The 17,375-nt window shown below is 35.0% G+C and overlaps 1 protein-coding gene and 1 non-coding gene across 3 annotated transcripts in view; one reads left to right on the top strand and one right to left on the bottom strand.

Moving 5' to 3' along the window:
* The window catches only part of SLC13A1 (solute carrier family 13 member 1), a 120,908-nt gene that overhangs the window by 58,406 nt on the left and 45,127 nt on the right, over positions 1–17,375 (top strand). The window lies entirely within an intron of this gene.
* Positions 12,302–12,369, bottom strand: LOC132540094 (small nucleolar RNA SNORD78). Its single transcript, XR_009551358.1, has one exon. It is a non-coding gene; the product is annotated as a small nucleolar RNA SNORD78 (small nucleolar RNA).

Here is a 17,375-nt window from a genome sequence, read left to right as displayed (position 1 = left end):
GAACACGGGCAATGACAGGTTGATCCACAGCCCCAGCCTGTTTCTATCTTTCCATAGTAGGGCAGGATTATGGGGAGCTGGGATTCTAAGACACATTGGCGAGGTTGTTTGCCCAGGGAAGTCAGGCTGAAATCATGGTAGTAATATTATATTTTCTTAACTGATGGCTATGTTAGAATAATTCATGTGTTATATAAGCTATAGTATGAAAATCAAACATAAAGTCTAAAGGATAAAACTAGGCATTTAGTTAACTCTTTTTTAGTTTTTATTAAATTTTAATTGAAATATGACATTGTACAGGTTTAGATTGAATAACATATTGATATGATGCTCCTATATATTGCAAATAAATTACCATAGCAGCCTTAATTAACACTTCCATTTTGTTAGATGAATGTCACTATTTAGTTATAGTGAGAAAATTTAAGACAAGTTCTCTTTACAACTTTCAAAAAATAATTTTCAGCTTTTATTAATGATTTTTCAGTGTTTTATAAAAAGTTATGTGCCCCTCTGTCTAATATAGCCACCACACTTTTCACAAACCTCAAGAAAGAGTTCCTTTAGCTTTTATTTTGCAAATTAATTTGCTTTAGTCCTCTATATTCCAAATATGAGCAAAGCCACATGGTACTTGTCCTTCACTTCTTTACTTATTTCACTTAGCATAATCACTTCCGAGCCCATCCATGTTGTTCCAAGTGGTACAATCCATATTTTATAATTGCAGAGTAATGCTCTGCTGAATAGATCCATTAATTTTTTCTTATGAAATCACTGGTCCTTGAGCATTTAGTTTGCTCCATATTTTGGCCATTGTATTGGGAAGGATGTGGAGAAAAAGGAACCCTCATATACTGTTGATGAGAATGCAAACTAGTGCAGTCACTGTGGGAAACGGCTTGGAGAGTATTTAACAAATAGAAATGGAAATGCTTTGCCATCTAGTAATTGTTCACCTAGGCATATATCCAAAGAACCTGAAAGTGCTAATTTGAAAGGATATATTTACCCTTAAGTTTGTTACTATGAATTATAATCACCATGCTGTGATTAGATCCGCAGGCTTAGTATTTTAGAGAAAAAACAAAGACAGGTGAAGACAAAAAAGTAAAATGATAGTGAATGCAGGAATATATTTGTCAGAGTCCAGCAGAGCAACTGAGAGATAAATCATCACTTGTATTGTGTTCATGAAAAATAAGTTCTGAAAATTCAAAAATAAATTTTATATACTAATAGTAGTATCAAGTTGCTGAACTTTTCCCTTCCTTTCAAGCAGTAGTATTATTGAAAGAGATATCCCAGAATTTTACACTAGGCTCAATTTATGAACCTCTAGGCATCTTCAAATGAGAAGAATTTGAAAATCAGCATGCTTTTAATGAAAGGTTTGAAATCATTGTTTCCCATTCATCTTATACAATTTGTGATTACCCAAAGGGAAGAATTCAAAGGAAAATTTTTTCTTTAACAGATTGAATCTTGCTTTTAAATAGGTTTTTAGTTTGGGAAGAAAATTCTTATTACTGAAAATCAAATTCTACAAGACAATATTTTTCAATGTTTTACACAAATTCAAAAAAATCGTACAACAGTAAACATAGTCCATGATATCAGGAACTGGAAATATTAATTATGGCAAACAAAGAGATATTAATTCTGATAGCCAAAGATCAAACATGTGTATAAGTTGCCACATCCTCTCTCAATCATGTTTAGCTAACATAGATATCTTACTCATCTACTTCAACCAAATCCTGTAACTGAAAGAAGCAGAGGCGGTCTACTACACAACTACCATCAAAAAAGTGAGTGATAACAAGTGATGAGGAAATGAAATGAAGGGAGTCTTGTGCACTGCTAGTGAGGGTGTTAACTGGTTCTGCCACTATTAAAAATAGTACAGTGATTCCTTTACAAAAAATCAAAGCTAGAACTACCAAATGATGTAGTAAGCTCACTGTAAGATACACATGCATCAAAGGAAATGAAAACACATATAATTTCATTTCCTTGATTGAAATGAAAACAAGTATAATTTCAATGAGATATCTAAACTGCCATGTCTGTTGCAGCATTTTTTTTAATAGCTAAATGTATGGCACTGAGTAAAGGTAACTGACAAACACACACACACACACACACACACACACACACACACACCATTTCAATATTGTACATGATGAAAAACATTTTGCTAAGAAAAATATGTCAGAGAGAGATATATACTACATAGGATATATGTAAAAAAATAAATAACTGTTTTAAAAGGTCAGATTCACAGAAAGACTTGAAAAGTGATTGCCAGAGGGTGAGGGAGTGGAGAAAATAAGGAGAGGTAAAAAAAAATATTAAATGGGGAGTCGGGCTGTAGCGCAGCGGGTTAAGCGCAGGTGGCGCAAAGCACAAGGACCGGCATAAGGATCCCGGTTCGAACCCCGGCTCCCCACCTGCAGGGGAGTCGCTTCACAGGCGGTGAAGCAGGTCTGCAGGTGTCTATCTTTCTCTCCTCCTCTCTGTCTTCCCCTCCTCTCTCCATTTCTCTCTGTCCTATCAAACAACGACAACAACAATAATAACTACAACAATAAAACAACAAGGGCAACAAAAGGGAATAAATAAATAAAATAAAATATAAAAAAAGGAAAAAAAATTAAATGATTAGGGTTTTAGCTATAAAATAAGACCTTAGGACTGAGGAGATAGTGTAGGATTTGAATGTGAGAGGTTGCAGATTCAATCACTAACAGCTGAGTTGAGCATTGCTGGGGTTAAAAAAAAAATAGTGGTCTTGGAATCTCCTGTAAAACCTTATTGAAAACACTATTGTTCGATTTAAATTCTATAGGGATTGTCCCATTAAAAAAATATCTATACGTGATGAAGGTATTGATAGATTGTATAGGATTAATTGCTTTGAAATATAAATATGTGTAGATCACATTGTTTATTTTAAATATCTTATAATTTTTCAATTATTCTTCCATAGAAAGGAAAGATTGTGTAAATTTATGGTCTACAACCAGATAATTTAAGGAAGATATGCATGGTGAAATATTTTGACATTCATCAACTCACATATTTATCATGCCTGTGTGTGTGTGTGTAAATTTTAGTTTTACTCTTGTCACATTTCAGTTGTCCAGTTCAGTATTGCTAACTGTGTCATCATGTTTTTCTTGGAGTACTCAGATCTTACTTATAAATGAGTCTGTGCACTTCACTTGTTCATTTTCAACTTGGCCATTTTCTCTCTCTTCAGTAAGCTAAAGTTGGACTTTTAAAAGTAATGACTGGGGGCTGGGCAGTAGCGCAGCCGGTTAAGCGCACATGGCGCGAAATGCAAGGACCAGAGTCAGAATCCCAGTTCGAGCCCCAAACACCCCACCTGCAAGGGGGTTGTTTCAAGGGTGGTAAAACAGGTCTGCAGGTGTTTGTCGCTCTATCTCACCCCTCCTCTCTCGATTTTTCTCTGTCCTATCCAACAACAAGAACAGCAATGACAACAATAACAATAATAAGACAACAAGGGTGACAACAATATGGGGAAAATGGCCTCTGGGAACAGTGGATTCATAGTGCTGGGCACCGAGCCCCAGTGAAAACCCTGACGGCGAAACAAAGTTATAACTATTCTGCTCTTTAATAAAATTTCTGGGTAATGATTTTATTTTACTCAGAACATGTACATTTTATTATCACTAGTGTTATATATGGAGAAAAGATGTTATTTCTGACATATATGGGAACCCCTTGACCTCTACAAAATGCCTAGACTAGAGTGATGGTAAATGGCTAGATAGAATAGGCAAAACCTAATCAATCTGAAAATGTACTAGGTATGGTCTAAGAGAAGAAGGAACTGGCTGACAACATTTGGTATAAAAATTCACTTCTGAGTATAGAATTTATTTGACATTTATTTGTATAAGAGGGAACCACAGCAGCAATCTGTAAATGTGACCTTATGACTGATTTGTGATTTTATTTCAACGCAGAAGCTCTATTGATGACTATACTTAGCTGTTTACACAATAACATTTTGTTGTTACAGAAGTGTTTGTTGATGGTAACTTTCCCCATGTATCTTTAATTTTTGACTTATCAAAAATTATCTTTAAATTTATCTTATCTTTAAATTTTATATTATTGATACATTATCTCCAAATAATGTATCAATAATGTTAAGCCATGTTGGAAGCATCTGTACTTTCCTCTAACAGTGCAGCAAAACTCCCACACTGTATAATCAATTCTAAAACAGGATTTTATCTCTTAAAATCCTCAGCAATATTTTTCTATGCAAAAGAAAGCATATCTTTTGTCCCAAATAGTTTTTATACATTTTGACTATAAAAAATTTTTCACCTGTACCAAAACAAAATGTTACAGAGAAAAATTAAGAATAGTATAATAAATAAAATGGTGTATACAATGTTCCAATTTAGGATGAAAACTTAGGATGAAGACTTATAGCAAACTTATCTGGTTCAATTTTTACCTTTACTGTGGTCAGAAACTGATCTATATAGTAATCAGAAGCTGTTACTATATAAAACTTACTGAAACAGATTTATTGCTAACCCATAGTTAAGTATAATGAAAATATTATTGTGTTTAAACTATCTATATAATCTCAATTTATTAGGTGCAATATTTCCTAAATGCCTGTTTGTTCAAGTTTGCATGTGGAACTTTTCTATGAGTTAACCATATTCTGTTAACATCTATTTTATTTTATTTTATTTTATTGCCTCCAGGGTTATCACTGGGGCTAATTGCTTGCACTCCAAATCCACTGCTCCTGTGGCTATTTTTTCTACTTTTATATATATTACATATACATATATGACAGGGAGAAATTGAGAGGGAACAGGAAGATAGAGAAAGAAAAAAAAGATAGACACCTCAGAACTGCTTCACCACTTGTAAATAGATCTCCCTGCTAGTGGGGAGCCGGGGGCTAGAACTGGGATCCTTGCTCAGGGATCCTTGCTCAGGTACTTGCACTTTGTACTATGTGTGCTTAACTCAGTTTGCCCCCACCCCTCCACTTAATATCTTTATTATATGCTATATCTATTTATATCTTTAAGTCTTTATAGTTTGAGCTATTTTGGTTTCAATGCATTTCCTTTCTTTTTCTTTTTTCTTTTAACTTTTTTTCTTTCACAAGCATTGTTCAGCTCTGTTTCTGGTGGTGGAAGGGCCTGAACCTGGGACTTTGGAGCCTTGGGCATGAGAGTGTCATTGCGTAAGCACTATCCTATCTCCCCCATCATCCATGTTATTTATAAGCCGTTTAAACTATAGTATTGTGTCCCTATAAGTTTAGAGTGTGTATTTGTTTATTTTTCTTGGGTAATTAATGCCTTTACCAATTTTCAGTGATCTTTTTTGTGTATAGTCATCGTTTTTGGTCTTAGAATTTATTTGTTTGATAACAATATACCAGTGCCAACTATCTTTAGTTTACTTGATTACTTGACATTTCTTCTATACTTATGCTTTCATTATTTATGTGTCCTTATAAAAAGTATCTCCTCTATAAAATAAATTTAAAATTAATAAATTTAAAATACTAATATATTAAAGAATAAAAAGACATCCCTATAGATGTCTCCCTTATAAAAATAAATTTTTACTCTAATATTTTTTAACTTTATTTAGGCTGAACATTTATGCCCTGGTTGATCTGACTGGGATAGAGGAGTATTAAAGGTCCATACTATCTTGTTACAGTATTATAATATTATTCCATACTAGTATTTTTTCCATACTGTTATTAATGTATCTCTTCAGTTATAATAAATGTTGCTTTGCTTATCTTGGTGCGCCTTCATTTGGTCATAGATATTAATTATGTAAATCCTCTTGATGGAATGAATCTAGAAGTATTGTTTAATCTACATCCTCACCTTTTATTATTTTGCCTATTTTATAGCCTATTGTGTCATATATGGCTGTCCTTGCCCTACTTTTTGTGGTCCATTACCTTGTATACTTGTTTTCCAAACTTGAACCTTGAGTCATCTTTGGCCAATTAAATTATATGAGACTTCTGCAAACAGTACATGGTTGGGTTTTGTTTCTTGATTCATTTTTCTACTCTGTGCCTTGCAATGGGTAAATTCAATCCACTTACATTTAGTGGGATTATGAATCTAAGATATTTATGTATAATTATCTTACATTTAGTGAGTTCTTACTTCATTTTATAAAAGTTCCTTTAGAATTTCTTGTAGAGGGGTCCGGCGGTAGCGCAGTGGATTAAGTGCACCTGGCGGAAGACCAGCTTAATGATGTCAGTTCGAGCTTCAGGCTTCCCACCTGCAGGGGAGTCTTTTCACAGGCAGTGAAGCAGGTCTGCAGGTGTCTATCTTTCCCCCTCTCTGTCTTCCCCTCCTCTCTCCATTTCTCTCTGTCCTATCTAACAACGACGGCATCATCAACAACAACAACAACAATAATAACTACAACAACAATAAAGCAACAAGGGCAACAAAAGGGAAAATAAATAATAAAAAAAATTCGGGAGTTGGGCAGGAGCGCAGAAGGTTAAGTGCAGGTGGTGCAAAGCACAAGGACTGGCAGGATACCGGTTTGAGCCCCCAGCTCGTCACTGCAGGGGAGTCGCTTCACAAGTGGTGAAGCAGGTCTGCAGGTGTCTATCTTTCTCCCCTCCTCTCTGTCTTCCCCTCCTCTCTCCATTTCTCTCTGTCCTAACCAACAACAACAGCATCAATAACAACAACAATAATAACTACAATAAGGGCAATGAAAGAGAAAATAAATAAATAAACATTTTTTAAAATAATTTATTGTAGAGTAGGTTTGATAGTGATAGATTTCTTCAACATCCTTTTTCTGAAAAGGTCTCCATCTTTCCAATTTGTCTAAATGAAAATCTGGCTTAGATGAATGTCTTTCTCATGGAGTTATTATTGTGATTATTACTGTGATTATCTTGTCATTCTCTTGCCATTATTGTTTCTGTTAAGAAATCTGCTGTTTTAATCTTAGGAGTTTCCCTTTATAGATAAATGTGAGTTTTCTTTTGCTGCTTTCAGGATCCTTACTTTTTCTTTCATATTTTTCAATTTAATCTTGACATGTTTTTGTGTAAGTACATCTGGGTTAATTCTATTGGGAATTTTTTAGGTTTCTTTTTTAGAAAGATATTTATTTTGGGTAGAGACAGAAATTAAAAGGGAAGGGAATGAGGGAGGGTATGAGTGAGGGAGAGGAAGAGGGAGGGAGAAAGAGAGAGAGAGAAAGAGAGAAACCAGCTTGCAGTATTGCTTCATCATTTGTGAATCTCCTCTACTTCAGGGGGTTACTGGGAGCTTGAACTTGGGTCCCTGTATGCTATAAGATTAGTGTGCTTGGCAAACGCTAGAAGAAGAAGTGTGCTTTGCTGTGTGTGCTACCACCATCTTTGTGCTACCACCCTTCCTTGGGTTTCTTAGATTTGTATCACTTTTCTAATGGTCAGATTAGGGAAGTTCTGTGTTATTATCTCATTTAAAAATCTTCTTCCTTTTTATTTCCTCCTTCTCCCTATGGATAACCTATGATGTGGATGTTGTTCTTTTCAACACTGTCCCAGAGGTCTCTGATGTTGTCTTCATTCTCTCTCCCTCTCTCTCTTTTAATTAAGGGAGATTGCTAGTGCAGTCCACTGCTTTAATGGTCTCTAAATCTATTTTTCTTCTGCTATGTGATTTGAGACTAGTAATTTCTAGTTTTCCAGTTTCCTTTGTTGATTTGGTATGAGTTGTCCTGGATTTGTCTTGATAAAAACTGGTTAACATCTGAGGTTATCTCAGTAGTGCAAAGGTGAGGTTGTCATGGTTCAGACTGATAGATGATAACTCATACAATCAGAATTGCTTAGAAGAAATAGTGGTAAGTCTTATTCTTAAATTCAGATTATTTGAGATATCACTTCCAGTCAGGATTATCATACTGGTATGAGATCGTGGGAATGCTCAAGATGTCAGAGATAGATGGTGCCACCTACCAAAGAGAGCTTTAGTGTTATCTGGCAAAGATGCATAGGGTTGGAGGTCTCAGTGGTGAACACATGCACAAGAAAGGAAATACACTGAAACCCAAAACAGCAAAACTTACACACACACATGCACAAATGGTGCTAGTGTATAAAGGCCTTACAAGAGAAACATGCCAGAGAGATTCCTATAGAAGCTAAATGGGAAGCAAGTGCGTACGATGGAGCTTCTCTAAAATTTCTATTGCAGAGATGAGTGGATGGAGCCACAAAACTGGCTCAGAGTTAATGATACCGCTGCTGACTACCAGCAGAATGTGTCCAGGCAAAGTTTCAGTTGGAGATATAATGCAATTTATCTTTGGAACACAGTCTTACATCTACTCTCTTCTTTGTGACTTTTCCTATGTCCCCCTTTGTATCAACTGTTTTTCTGGATATAGACTGGTTTCTGTGCAAACGTGTCAATATTTTAAGAGATTCCTCTCACAGATGAGCATTAGATTATCTTGATGTCCTCCTCAGTCAGTATTTCCTTTAGATCATCAGTTATCACATATTAACAGTCTTACTTTGTCATCCATGTTTCTTGATGCTTCTTGTAATCAATACTTACCATTTGTGTTTTGTGCTTATAACTGGTCTAGTAAGGGGGGGGGAGTTCATAACAAAGTATTAAAGAAAGCAAAGGGATTATTTATTAGGGGATTCACCTACAATAGAGGAGAAAGTAGAAGGCAAAGGGAAGCAATACACCAATACACTGACCAGACAAGTGCAGCAGACAGAGGTGTAGGAAAGGCAAGTGGAAAGAGGCTGAGAATATTTGGTGTTGATCTAGGAAATTTTTCTATGCTTATTATTAATTTTACAGGCTGGTTTGTGATAGTAATTCTCCATGTTCAGTAATCATGCTTGTTTGCTTTTAGTTTATTTTGCATGTCATTTGTCTAATTACTGAAGTTCTATTTCTTTGTAGATGATGTCATTTGTCCTTGGTCTTCTGCTTGATGAAGCACAATAATACAAATAGGACATGAGAATGAACAATATGTAATATGAACACAGGACAGAAATGAAAATTTTCTGGAAAATGTATAATATCTAAAAATAAGACACAAGAACATTAAAAAAAATGTGGGGAGAATTGTGCTCCATAGTGCTTTTATTGAAATTATTAGAGTTAGCAGTCAACAATTAATTCTCCCCTCAGCTTTGTCTAGTTTGTTGTTTAAACCATTTATTATTTCTAATTCCATCATTTAAATTTTAATTTATATAAATTCTTCTTGTCTTTTTTTGTCAGTAGGCAGGATCTTATTCATGTGTGATTTTACCACTTCTAGGCCTACTTTTTCATTCAGATGGAGAGAGAGAGAGAGAGAGAGAGAGAGAGAGAGAGAGATCATAGCACTAAAGCTTCCCTCAGTGCAAAAGGAACTCCTCATATGGTTCCTGTGCTCAAATCTGGGTCATTGCTAAGCATGCACCCTAACAGGTGAGCTATCTTTCCAGCCCCAACTTGTCTATGTAAAATTTGTCTTATAGTCTCTTCCTTCTCTTATTTTAATCCCTTCTCTAATCTTGCTCACTCTAGATAAATTTGTCTAAATTCTATGTCTAATAACACTAATGGATAAAGTCCTATGACTTTCTTCCTCTTTAATATAGCTTTGTTTTCTGCTTATTTTCACATTTATTGACCTATTTTCTTGCAAGCCTCGAAATTTAAAGTATTAAAATGCTAATTTTCCTTGAACTTCTTTGGGAATTCTGTAAATCCTGGGTTTTGGCTCCCTAGAAGACCTTTCAGTTATACTAGTATTTTTCTTTCTAAACACAGGTAACATCAATTTATGTTTAAAATTACTCATGGTTAGGAGTTTTCAAGGAGGCATTATATTTTGTTTTTTTCTTTATGTCAGCATTTCCTTACTGTATTCAACTTGATGAGTGTTTCCATGAATAATTCCCTACAGAAGATAGAGTGTAGGAATTTTCCATCTCTAGCTTATTTTACAACAGAATAAACTTAAATCTTCAAGTCAAAAAGATATTGGCTTCTTCCTAAGAGTATCATTGTTATTGTACTTACATTCATAGTATATTCCTTACTTTTAAAAATCAGTTTATAGATAGATTTTAAAATATTTTAACAGCACTGCCTGAATACATCTTTTGAATATAGTTCAGAGTGACATGTGGTGGTAAAGTCTCAGTTTTATTTGGTACAAAGACTTTTATTTTTCCTGAAATATATGTTTGTGGTTACCATTATTTAGCTGTCAGTCAAATCACTATTGTTTTATAGATAATCTTTTTTTCTTTGGTTAAAGATGTATTTGTCACTGGGCTGAATAGAAAAATTGACTATGTTATATGCAATATTATCTATATTTACTTCATCCTTTTTTTACCACCATAAAAATGTTACCCAGTAATCCATGTCTCCTTTAAGGTCTTTCAGTTTTTTTACTTACATTATAAGAAATATTTAACCAAAAATGAGAACTGTCAATGAGTTAAAAAAAACATTTTTTTAAGATAAGGCTTACAAGTTGTTAAGACAAATGCTAAAATAAAGCTTATCAGAAAAAGAATTATGGGTATCTTATGTAAGAAATAGTATACTTTCCTTCCAAAATAAGGAGATGAGGGAATTTCTGAAGGAGTAAAATGAACCCTAAAGTCAATCAAACTTTGTGTTTTTATAATCTTCTTTAGCCATACCTAAATCATCTGTGATTAGATAATCCATATGTACACTTTTGGTTTAGTCTTAGTGATTTACACAGGTAAAGGTGGTTGGTCATGATCATATGTACATGCATGGATCATAGCTTCATATGTATATGGTCTTAGGTCAGATAGGTCTTCTTGCTGAGTCTTTTATATGATACTAGCCATACTATTTTCCTGTCACATGATTTTCAACATAATAGACTCTGTCACAAGAACTCCACCATTTTGATTTGTTTCAATAGTGACTACCTCTAACAAACAGAACAAAAATGTTTTCCAATGATATATTATATATAGATATGCACTATATATTTCTGCTCTTCATTAAAATATTGCAACTGAAGGACCTAAATATTTAACATTTAGGATAATTTAGATTTTGTAAAAATAACGCCTGGATTTAATCATGATTTTCAACATTTCTAAAATTATAACATTTTTATGAAGCCTCTTCATGTTTGAAGTACTAATTCTTAAATCTTTCTGTTCACTATGTTTCTCTTGCATACATTAATAATACAATTTACAACATATAAACAACGGTTTATTAGCTACATTGGCTACAAATTATATTTCAAGGAGTTCTGTTGATAACTGCAATTTTATTGCCAACTCCTCTGAGTTGGTAACTTTATTGTGGATTAGAGTTTCGCTAAATTCTCATGAAGAGTTCATTCTAGGATTAGGAGACATATCTCCTCTTACATTTTCTTGCTGTTTAATTTGGCATTGTTTTCATAGGCAATTTCCTCATAGAAGCCATTTAAAGCCATATGCACATTATGGGAGGGCTGTTTTAATTAAAATGAGAAAACATAATCTGTTATCCACTAAACCAAGCACATGTAAACTCAATATGCTGAGAACAAACAAAGGAGACTGGGCTCACTGCTGTAGTCAACAGTTCAGTCCAGCTCATTAGGTAATAAGTAAACATAACAAGCAAGAAAACAGAATTGGAAAAGAAGCAGTTTATTCTTTGAGCAAGAAGGGAAAGAAAAGCTCATGTTCCGGAGTCTGGCAATAGCACAGCGGGTTAATAGCATATGGCGCAAAGCGCAAGGATCTGGGTTTGAGCCCTTGGCTCCCCACCTGCAGAGGAGTTGCTTCACAAGTGGTGAAGCAGGTCCGCAGATGTCTATCTTTCTCTCCCCCTCTCTGTCTTCCCCTCCTCTCTCCATTTCTCTCTGTCCTATCCAACAACAATGACAACAATAATAACTACAAAAGGGCAAAAAAGGGAATAAACAAGTAAATATTTTTAAAAAGAGAGAAAAAAGTTCATGCTCTCAAAAAGAAACACAAATTCTCCTCAAAGTGGCAGAGTACAGCATTTGCAATGACTCTCTTAGAACAGAGGATTTATCTTTTCTTTGTGAAAAGGGTGAATTTTTTTTTTGTAAATTCAGATACTCCCCTCTTTGTATCCATAAATGATTCAGTTATGATTGGCCATGCTGTGGGCAGGTTGAATTTTTACTATATAATTGAGAATAATCTTTATTTCTTTCATCCCAATTTTTGGCCTCTTCCCCAGGGGTCTAGTTTAGTAATTTCTTTGTTGCTCTTCACCAATTTTCAGGTCAGACATTTGATCAACACCATTATAAACTCTTTACCAATTTTCAACAATAAGGAAAAGGATTGTAAAGCATGTGCTTGCACTTACTGCAGTTAAATAATAGGGAAAGGAGATGTGATATATATGCTTACTTGTGTTTTGTGTCACTGTAGGCTTTATTCAAAACTGCTTCAAAAGTGTGAGGGTCAGGGAGATAGAAAAATAATTATATAAAAAGACTTCTGTTCCAGGTACCAGTCTAAGGTACCATTCCAGTCTCTGGTAGAGAACTGAGCAGTGTTTTGATTAAAAATATAAAATAAAGATAAATTGTTTCAGGAAGACTCATGAATTTAGGGCCCGAGACCTGAGTGGTATGGTCAAATCCTCTTCTGTACACTATAGAGGTTTTCCTTTTACCCGCCTCTCTTTTTTTTTTTTTTTAACAGCATTATCCACTTCTGTATGAACTATGAATATGTCAAGGTCAATATGTGCATTAATTACTAGTTGAGGTTAATACATTTTTAATGTAAAATGAAAAATGTTACAGCTATCAGTAATTGATAGATTAAATAGAACCAGTTACCTTTACTCCAACTGAATACCTATTTAAAAAGAAATAGACTTTTTAAATTCATAAGTCACAATTATATAAATGTCAAGTGGGGAGATGTTAGCAAAATCATTTTTGGATGATGAAAGGGAAGGATGGGTGAGGAAGGACTCTTGCCCCACAAATGAAGAATTCCAAATCAGTGAGGAAAGATAACAAACAATTCAATTTACATAGCACCAACCATAAATGTTATTAGTATACTGAAGTAAGTAGTTAAGTATAACATTGCCTATCAAGCAATAAAATCTCCTCCCCAATGCTATTTGATTGCAGCTGCTACTCTTGTACAGAACTTAGGTTAGGTGTAATCTTTAGACATGGTAAGGCAGAGTAGAAAGAAACCCAATCAAAATTCAGTATCAGGAAAGGGTTTCTCAGTGAAAACAGAGATATTGAATACACTTTCTATGCTGAATGTTGATTATCCTGGCTTCTACCCAGTCTGCTCTAGCAGCCAAGCATCTACACTATATGTTCAGCAGACATGAGATTGGGTGGATTCTTCCCTAGAGAATGCAATCAGCACAAGTGGAAAGATAAAACATACACCACTGAGCTCTCTCAGAACAAAGAAAAAGAAACATCAGATGATACCACAGTGGGGACCACTATCAACAACAAATCCCAAATCATATATACATAGCTTGCAACTAGGTTTTCACTGCCTTAGATATAAGTAAACAGCAATAAATGTCTGAATATATGAAGAAAGCGTCAGGCATGATAGAGAGAATTCCAAACTAGGAAAAAAAAAAAAAAGAAAGACAAAAAGAAAGCAGAAAGCACAGATTTTGGAAAAAAAAAAGATGAAAACAAGAAAATGAACTATCAATATAGTTAGAAAAATAAGAAAAGGTATTGCCTTTCTGAAATATGATGACTTCCTATAAAAGAGGAACAAGAAAAAAATAATAATAAGTATAAATAAGTGAAATATAAAATATTTACAAAATGTAAAAAGACATAGGATATATTATAAATGGAAACTTTAGTAAAAGAATCAAGATAAGAAAGTGATAGAAGAAATAATAATAAGATAATAGAGAAAATGGAAGGAAAGTCTATGTCAAAAGATACAATTAAAATCTCTGTAATGGGAAAATATATATATTTTAAATTTCTTTATTGGTTTAATTCAGTTTCTCTGCAGGTAGCCATTAGACAAACTGGGCAGCACTGCTTGGCCCTGTGAGTTTCTTAACAAGTCTCGTTTATAGTCTGTGGATTCTGAGGTAATTATTCACCGTTTTCTTATCAGGAGAACAATGTGGAAAGGCTCCCACTATACAGCCCCACCTCTAGACCACCAAGATGTAGATCTTCTCCTCAGTTTCCCCGGCCAGTTCTCTGCCTCTCGATGTCAGCCATGGACCTCCCCACTGCTGCTCCAGCCTCCAGCCTCACAGGGGCAGTAGCACTGAAGACTCACAGTTGCATTTGATGAGCTTTAGGGGCGTCTTCTCCCCTCAGCAGACTTTTTGTTGGTAAAACAGACTGGAGGTGGCTCCTCAATTGGCAAACTGCTAGACTGTCACCAGCCACTTGGGAGTAGGTACGGGCTTTAGCCCCAGCAATCTCTCCTTGGGTTCCTCTCTGTCCACGAGCCACATGTGTTTTCACTCACTGATGACTTGGTGGGTTCCCAAAGTAGTCCTGGTCCCATCCTGTTGCAGTCTCTGGTGATCTTCTTTGATATTCCTAGTTGACCAGGGAGAGAAGAGAGAGACATAGCTGCTACTGCTCTGTGGAAAATATAAATTTTATGACTAAATGTTCCTTTGAGTGCCAGAAAAATATATGAGACAACCCCACATTGGGTAAGACACTGATATTTCAGAATAGTGTGGAAAAGGAAAAGTTATTGAAAGTTTTTATTTTATTTATATTAACAATTTTATTCTTTTAAAAAAATGGTTTGGAAAGATAGATTGGGCACCTGCTTTGTCATACATACCACCTAGGTTTCAACTCAGCCCCCACTGCACAGGGAAAAGTTTTGATTTTGTGATATTTTTCCCTCTTTGTCATCTGCTTTGGTCTTTGTCTGGAAAAAATTGGCTGCATGCAGTGAAACTCAGTTATGGAAAGCATGCAAACAACAACAACAACAAAAAAAAAAACCCTGAGATTTAAAATATAAAGCCCTAGAAACTTTTAATAAGCTGAAATTAATCTACAATGAAACTAGTTTATTATTTGATATATATTATATATTTTATTTTATTGTTTTGAGAGGAACATCCACAGACTATTTGAGGCTGATTTAGTGCTATATGCTTAGAAAACTAAGCAAATATGAAAGAAAAAATAAAAATCACAACATGAAGTAAAGAATATATATAATAAGACAAGTATTATCTATCCTACTTCTCAGTTGATAATAGTTCTTTAGAAGACATTCTGAACATTAAACTCTGTCCTAAGCAAAATTATAAGATGGTCAAAATAGGAAGATGGTGGAGACTTAAATGATTATATTCAGTGGATGTAGGCTACGAAGACTAAATTCTCATTGTCTGACAGAGTGGAAATGTACCTGAGATGCCCCAAACTGAGAAATTGAGAGACGATACCATGAATATACTATTAAGGCAGATACAAATAAATATTCAAAGCAAAGAGTTATTTCAAGCAGAAAATAGTAAGCAAGAACTATATTTTTACAGCTTAATTATTCACAATGTTGTTTTGTACAGCAATCTGGAAACTATTGACTTAGTCCATTCTGATTTTGTATCTTTTTAGTTAGTGCCCTCCTTTGAACTGATTAAGATGCATGTCCCCAGAATCTGATTACTACCACCAGGTGGCAATAGTGAGTCACATCTGGATCGGCACTATTTCTGTTCTGAAATGTGGGGTTGGGCACCCACAACAGAGTAATGGGTCATGGCCTCATAGGATCCTCAACTTGGTCATAAACTTTTTTTTTCAGTTTCTTGGAGAAATCTGTGAAAGGAATACTCAGAAGGTTTTACATCTTTGTTAAATAACAAATGCATGACACAACTGGGAATGATGAGGAGGGAACAGTAGAAAATCAAGTTCAAATTAATGTAAGGATTTAGATGCAGGATTAAAAACCCATTTAAGTTAAAGGTGACAGACAGGGTGCTATAAGGGAAATAAGAGAGGAAACTCAGATATAGGAATTCTGGTTCCAGTTCTGCAGGGATAGCTATCTCACTCTTTTGAAATAACAAAATATAGTCTTTATGCCATAAAAGTTTTAAATAGCCTTCAGTTAAAGTAATTGGCTAATCTGTTTTTAATATTTTATTTTAATGCAACATATTCTTCACAGTGCTGTTTAACTTTTATTTTGGTAGTGCCAGGATTGAACCTGGGAACTCTGGTGCCTCTAGAATGAAAGTCTGGCCCATAAACCACTGTGATATACCCAGCCTCTTTAAGTCTCTTAAATTAAAAAACATTTTAATTATGTTGTTTATTTATGAAAGAAGCAAATAACCCAACATCTCTTTGACATAGGGTGATGTCAGGTGCAAGGTCTGATGCTTCAAGAAAAAAAAAAAATTCAGGTCATCTTGCAGGTTTAAAGTTTTACAGAAGTCTCTAATATTATTAATATTTTATAATTAAATGTTATAAAATGAGCACTTTCATATTCACAATATGTCCATGGAAATTTTCTTCAGTTACCTACACAGGCAGCTTTCACTGGCTATTTTATCTGTGACTGTATATGTCATCATTTGTTGTTTTCAACGGGCTATGTTGTTTTCGCCGGACTGGAGGGGTAACAGACGACCAGGGACTCATAGTTGAGCTGTAGGCAGTATCTCTTTATTTATGCAGGACGCAGCACAATCTAATCCGAGCTGAGCTAAACTAAAGGTAAAGTACTCTAAAACTCACAATGCTGTCTTTATATATACTTCCCAAGTAGGGTGGAAACAGGATGTGACATAGAGAGGGTGGAGAGAAAAGTGACTGGTGAAAATCAGAGTGTGACATAGAGGGGGCAGATTAGGCAAGAATCCTATCACTGAACCACAAATGCCCTGGAGGGAGGGTGGAACTTGTTAACAGTGGTTATGTAAATAAAATAGTGTTAAGCAGGGGGGATTTAAACCAAATGAAACAGAAGGGGTCTCATGCATACCAACAATTCCCCCTTTCTTTTTAACTAATGGCCATTATGGGGTGAACAGAAATGTATATCGTACAGGCGTTTTCAAAATAACTGGCATAAGACATGGAAAACAAAATAGGCGAGCAGCAATAACCAGTGTGATGCCAAGGGGAGCTTTTCTTGCCTCAAAGGGCAAGGCCTAGCAGGCGAAAGGGCATTTCTTGCCTCTGAGAACACTTCATGCCTCTGGGGGCATCTCTTGCCTCAAAGGGAGTTTCTTGCCTCTGTGGGCATCTCTTGCCTCTTGGGGCGCTTCATGTCTCTTTGGGCATAACCTAAT

This window comes from Erinaceus europaeus, chromosome 8 (genome assembly GCF_950295315.1).
Source record: "Erinaceus europaeus chromosome 8, mEriEur2.1, whole genome shotgun sequence".
NCBI lineage: Eukaryota > Metazoa > Chordata > Mammalia > Eulipotyphla > Erinaceidae > Erinaceus > Erinaceus europaeus.
The sequence above is the reverse complement of the archived record's forward strand: the minus strand, read 5'-3'. Positions and strand labels throughout refer to the sequence as shown.